Consider the following 5961-nt stretch of genomic DNA (forward strand, 5'->3'; position numbering starts at 1 on the left):
TTGGCCTCATCATAATCACCCTGTATTTTGGGATTTTCTTAATGCACCCAAACAAAAAAAGTTCACAGAGAAGTGAATTATTCATGTGCCTGCGTCTGTGCTCATGGTACACTGGGTTTATCTCCGTCATGTGATGATGGATGTGTTTTGGAGGTGTTTAGTAAATTGTTTGTTCTTGCTATACTGCTCCATATGTTAGATCTACTCCCCACAGACTCCCTCTGATGTGTGCTAAATAGCTCACGCAGAATTTCTCACACTCACCACCAGTAATTAGCACTGGGTCAGTGTGACTGTCTGTGGAAATATGAAGGTTTAGATTATTTCATTGCTCCAACACAGCTATTGCAAATATTATTTACAGCCCGTGGTGTCACATTAGGGATATTAGAGTTTCTTTTTGGCGGGAGGAGGCATTAGGACGATTCTGATAGACTAACGGCAGCCCTATAAATATCACTAGAACATTAGGCCCCTGTTTTTCATTGGTGCGCAATACGATATTTATTCATAGGGCCCAAAATCCCTGGCTGCATTTTCGTTCTGTCTGTCAACATCTGGACTTCTTCAACCCTTTCTTTCACTCTTTTCACTCTTTCACGCTGCCTTGCCTCTTTCACTTCCACATTCTTTTGCACTCTTTTGCTCTCTCTTTTACTCCCCCAGTGTACCTGGTACCTGTTGGTGCTGGAGACTCCCACCTGTTATTCTGACCAATGATTGCACAAGAATTGCTAACCATGTGTTTGCAGTACACACAATTTGGCCTTGCCTGGTTTACATGCTCAGACTCAAACAGCCGCATTAGGTCAAGTGTAACAACCAGGTGTCTTGTGCAGTAATTAATATAAACCTAATTTCTGACCAGGTCAGGATAGGAGTGCTTATGTTTTATGTGTTTATGCCTCTGTACAGAGTCAGTCTTAATAATACTGTTGAGGTATACAATTGATGAAGGTTTTCTAGCTTAACTACAGATGTGTACTTAAATACAGTAGCCTAGATAAATTGTACTTAAACCTTAAATACATGTTTTTGATGTTTAGCATTTTTATTAGTATAAGGTTAGTTCATATCTGGTTCTTTTAGATGGAGTTACACAGCTAGATGAGGAGATGCGTCCTTACTTGGCAAACCCTCTCGATTCTCCTGAGACACTCAGTTCACCTTCCCTCACAGTTCCCACAAAATTCTTATTTTTAGGACATTTTTGTTGTTGTTATCAAAACTTGCACAAAGCTTGCCAGCAAAGGGTCATTTGATCAGTTTTTGAAAACTAGACTGATACTCTTTTTATCCAATCAAGTAAGGAATGAACCACACAACTTCTGCTTCTGAGTAAGATGTAAGGCCCTATTACCACAGGAACACACGTGTGGAAACCTCACTCTTCAAACTTCATCACATGCTCTTCAAATTAGCATTGATTTAAGAGGTTAATCAGCAATTTAAAAAAATATGCTTTCAATACATGCTACTTTGGGATAAGGCCAGTTTTGGTGCTACTGAAACACAGACCCACATTGGGGAACGAAATATATGTCTTCACTCCATGCGCTTGCTGAGTGGATCACACAGACAGGCTAAAGTCCCAAGCAGTGATATGGACTCAGGTGTTTGCAGTCAAAATAAACCCTGGCCTTGTCGTGTTCACCTGGGTGCTGCTGTTTACCTGGTTACGACATCAACAGGAGGTGACGACTGAGCTCGAGACCAAACACAACCAGACAAAGGTCAGAAACGAAAGCCACCTGGTTTAATTGTTCAATGCGTGGTTGCATCACAACACCTAGTCGGACCCAGACACCCACGCACACGTACCAGGTATATCTGATGTGAAGCACTTTGAGCTACCGTTGTGTATGAAGAGCGCAATACAAATAAACCTGCCTTGTCCCAAACAAACGTTTTTGTTGTTTTGTTGTAATTTTTTTGTTTGTTTATCTGCTATCACAGAGACAACTGTTCAATGAAACTGCGTGGACAACGAAAACTGATGGGACACAAGCAAAGAGAAAGGGGGATTTAGAGTAAAAATAATAATTTTATGACCATAAGATTAATGCACATTGATTTGGAAACCACTCATATGAGCCTAGTAAGTGCATGTGACGTGGGTGTGGGTGTGGGTGGGGGTGTGGGTGTGGGTGTTGGGAGTGTTGGAGGTGTTTTGAAGTTTCGACTTTAGTTTCGCTTCATCTTCTGATGACACATTTAGTGCGAGGGGGAGACGTGGGGCCCTATGCGCGTGTGCAGTGAGTGTGTAGGACACACTGGCTCTGGGTGTTGGGTCTGGAATCCACTGGTCTGAGCGTAGGAAATGTACTGGTAGGTCTGAGCACGTTCTGCCATATTGTGTGATGTAATCAGGGGCGCCTTCTGCAGCGTTTTCACAGTTCCTGCGCAACACTGTTGTAATGTGTCTCCTTCAGTCTTCTTCTCACAACACCTCCTTTTACTTCAGCCTTCCTCTCACAACACCTCCTTCTCCTTCAGTCTTCTTCTCACAACACCTCCTTCTTCTTAAGCCTTCTCACAACACCTCCTTCTCCTTCAGTCTTCTTCTCACAACACCTCCTTCTTCTTAAGCCTTCTCACAACACCTCCTTCTCCTTCAGTCTTCTTCTCACAGCACCTCCTTCTCCTTCAGTCTTCTTCTCACAACACCTCCTTTTCCTTCAGTCTTCTTCTCACAACACCTCCTTCTCCTTCAGTCTTCTTCTCACAACACCTCCTTCTCCTTCAGTCTTCTTCTCACAACACCTCCTTTTCCTTCAGTCTTCTTCTCACAACACCTCCTTCTCCTTCAGTCTTCTTCTCACAGCACCTCTTTCTCCTTCAGCCTTATTCTCACAGTACCTCCTCTGTCCTCCCCTGCCGCTCTGAGCCCCCCGGAGCAAATCCTCCACGCTTTCTCAACATTTCCTTTAATATTCTCAGCCTCCACGAACATTTAGACAACATTATCTAAATGCTTTCCTAACATTCCCCCCACACTCCCAAAGGCTGGCAGCTGCCTCTCGTCTCCTAGTCCAACAAGAGCAGGTGCTACAGGCTCACAGGAATTCCGCTACACGACTCATAAATAACACCTGACGAGAGAGAGAGAGAGAGAGAGAGAGAGAGAGAGAGAGAGAGAGAGAGAGAGAGAGAGAGAGAATGGTAGATGATAATTTATAAGTTATAAGTCTCAACACACATAACGCAGTGAATTTTATTTTAAAAGATAGAAAAGGGATTGAGAGAGAGAGAGAGGGTGTGAGCTAAACCAGAATCAGATGGAGAAAGGCGTGGCAAAGGCAACAGGGAAGAGTGAAATACACAAGAGAGGTCAAGAAAGGGAGACAGACAGAAATAAAACAGAGATTACAGATTTCCACGGGCTCTGGCATTGCAGGGTTGCTATCAGGGTGTGTCTCGTGTTAGACATGAGCATGTACAGAATTGGCATAAGAAAGCGTCACATCTGATCGGGATAGATGTCACCTAAGTGAAGCCAGAGGTTTAGTCTTCCCTGATTACTCGAACTCACAGAAAGTGGTTTTAAATATTGATGCCTTAACAAATCTCTGAAGCAGCCACTTACTTGGGCTTTATGTATTTTAACATGACCCACTATCAGACATGCAAGATTAAAAGCACAATTTATCATCTGGCTTTTGTAATGATGTGGCCGTTTTATGTTTCACACTCTTAAACTGTACTTTTATGTTAGATGTTAAGAGATACAGCATATAGGTCGCAGAGAGAGTCGTCTGAAGCAGAAAGGAATGCTTTTGGCTAATGGATACAAAAAAGACAGAGGGAGCCTGGTCACCATAAGAGTGTTTTTGAATTAAAATAAAAAGGGGAGGCATTGTTCCTCTCTCTCTCTCTCTCTCTTTCACTTTTGCGCTCTGGTTTCATAATTGCAGGAAATATTACTGGGCAAATGTGTTAATTGCAATGTTAAAAGCTGCTAGCATCGTGAGGGATGACACTGTGAGAGTGGAGGGACGCTAAGACGCTGCACAGTTAAGCGCTGCGCTCGGTGTGATTTACACACGGTGCAGTTCTACCTCTGCTACTGCTTTGTGGGTCTGCTTTGATAAGGTTTTATTTACAGAGACTGAACATAGAAATAACAAGGGCAAACCATCATTTCATTGAACTGTCAGGCAATTACCAGGTCCATCCTTCTCTCCAACCATGTCTACAATACTAATATATCGTAAAGTTTGGCAGGAATGTGAAATTGTGTTCAGTACTGGGGTCTTTGTTAGACTAAAAGCATACGGGATCTAAGGGGCATTTCAGAATCTTTTTCTAAAACCTCTGCTTGGAATTTGATGCACGGACGATAGATTATTAAAGCAAACGCTCAGTGCTGTGGGAATTAGAACCAGTCCCACAGTTACCTGGTCCACAACACCACTAACCTGAATAAAAAAACACCATTCTGTGTGTCCCATGGTACGTGTGGTTAATTTCCCTCTCTTCTGACCTAGATGAAAACCAGGCCTTGTCCGTGTGTGTTGGAATAGTCCATGTATTTTTGGCCTCTGAAATGCATCTCTCATCTAATGCAAACAAAACCAGGAAGTGGCCAAGAGAGATTACCTACCCAGGATGCACAGACTCAAGGTTCTGCCCCCAGAAAAACAAGGAAGTGTGTATCCTGGTCACTGTGGGACCACTATGACTCTGTTAAAGGTTTCAACCTGTACATTCTTTGGCCTATTTTCTATTATAAATGTATATAATTCTTCATATCGAAAAAGTTAACATGTATACTACAGAACATTTTGGACCGAGGAACAAAAAAAAAGCAATTTAAATGATTTTGAATGGACTGAAAGGTAGCGGACACTTACAGTCCCATAATCCCGTTCTCCCTCCCTCTGGTTCCGTTGTTCTCACCCACGCAGGCCCCCCCGTGCGAGGCACGCAGCCTCACCCGCGTCTCCCTTTGCATCTCTGCGCATTTCCGTTTCACGGCGTCACGCTCACAAACGTCGGAGTGTTGCTCCGCCACTCTTCTCTCCCCGACGTGAGACGCATGCCAAACAGGCCCGGGAGCCTTTGTGCGGCACTGACTGGCCCCATTCATGGGCGGCCCTAAATGGGCCTCCTTCATGGGCGCCGGACGCCCGGCTCTGCCCTTTCTGCTGACGACTGTGCCCGTGCCAGGCCCTCGCGCGCTCCGCCTGGCATCCGCTAGCCCAGGTCGGGCATGGCCGGGCCGCTCACGTGGGCCCTGGTGCCAGCGCTGGCTCACTCCCGCTGAATCTTGATGCGGTTAAAGGAACACCGCGCGCTAAACGCTGGAGTCGGACGTCCAGCTAAATGCGGAGTGAGGAATGAAAGCGTGGTAAGAGTTTTACTTTACGCAGTGCGTTTTCTGTTTGACACAAATGTGGCAACATGATGTCATCAGCAAAAAGAACACAAAATCAGATGGAGCAGGGTTCATAACATCATTATCATCTATCATTATTTTAACAAGGAAAACTAAGCAGTCCTGTTGCTTCAGAAGTGGAAACTATTGCACAAAACAGCTGAATATGTTATGGGGTGTAATTAATCTGGGGATATGGGAGAACATTTTTACCTCTGCATTATGAAAAGCAGACTAGAAAAATGGAGAATCGGCTTTCAGACTGGAACTCTGACTCGGGACTCATCGTTTTTTTAGTTGCTCATCTTGATAGGGAAGCTAGCTGACTTCCTGTAGTTAATGTGCCTGTTCTGCTAACAAGGGACAGAGAGGGGGAGAGAGCGAGAGAGTTAGAGAGTGAGGGAGGGAGTGGTTGAAAGGAACAGCATAGATGAAAAGTGGATAAATAGAAGGAGGTGGGGGGAGAGGCCGGGAGGAAGAAGTGAAGAGGTGGAATGAAACCGAACAGGGCAAGAGGAGGGGTAGATGCCGTGTGAGAGTCACGTGGTTGACCTGTGTGTGTGTGTGTGTGTGTGTGTGTGTGT

The 5961-nt window shown here is 44.6% G+C and overlaps 1 protein-coding gene and 1 long non-coding RNA gene across 2 annotated transcripts in view; one reads left to right on the top strand and one right to left on the bottom strand.

Annotated features, from left to right (window-relative positions):
• zeb1b (zinc finger E-box binding homeobox 1b) overlaps nucleotides 1-5961 on the top strand; it is a 51873-nt gene that overhangs the window by 9541 nt on the left and 36371 nt on the right. The gene's annotated exons all lie outside the window — the stretch shown is intronic.
• The window catches only part of LOC143510355 (uncharacterized), a 23766-nt gene continuing 19648 nt past the window's right edge, over nucleotides 1844-5961 (bottom strand). Inside the window, exon 3 of the long non-coding RNA XR_013129953.1 lies at nucleotides 1844-3092. This is a non-coding gene — a long non-coding RNA (uncharacterized LOC143510355). The remainder of the gene's footprint in view (nucleotides 3093-5961) is intronic.

Source organism: Brachyhypopomus gauderio, chromosome 3, assembly GCF_052324685.1.
Source record: "Brachyhypopomus gauderio isolate BG-103 chromosome 3, BGAUD_0.2, whole genome shotgun sequence".
Lineage (NCBI taxonomy): Eukaryota > Metazoa > Chordata > Actinopteri > Gymnotiformes > Hypopomidae > Brachyhypopomus > Brachyhypopomus gauderio.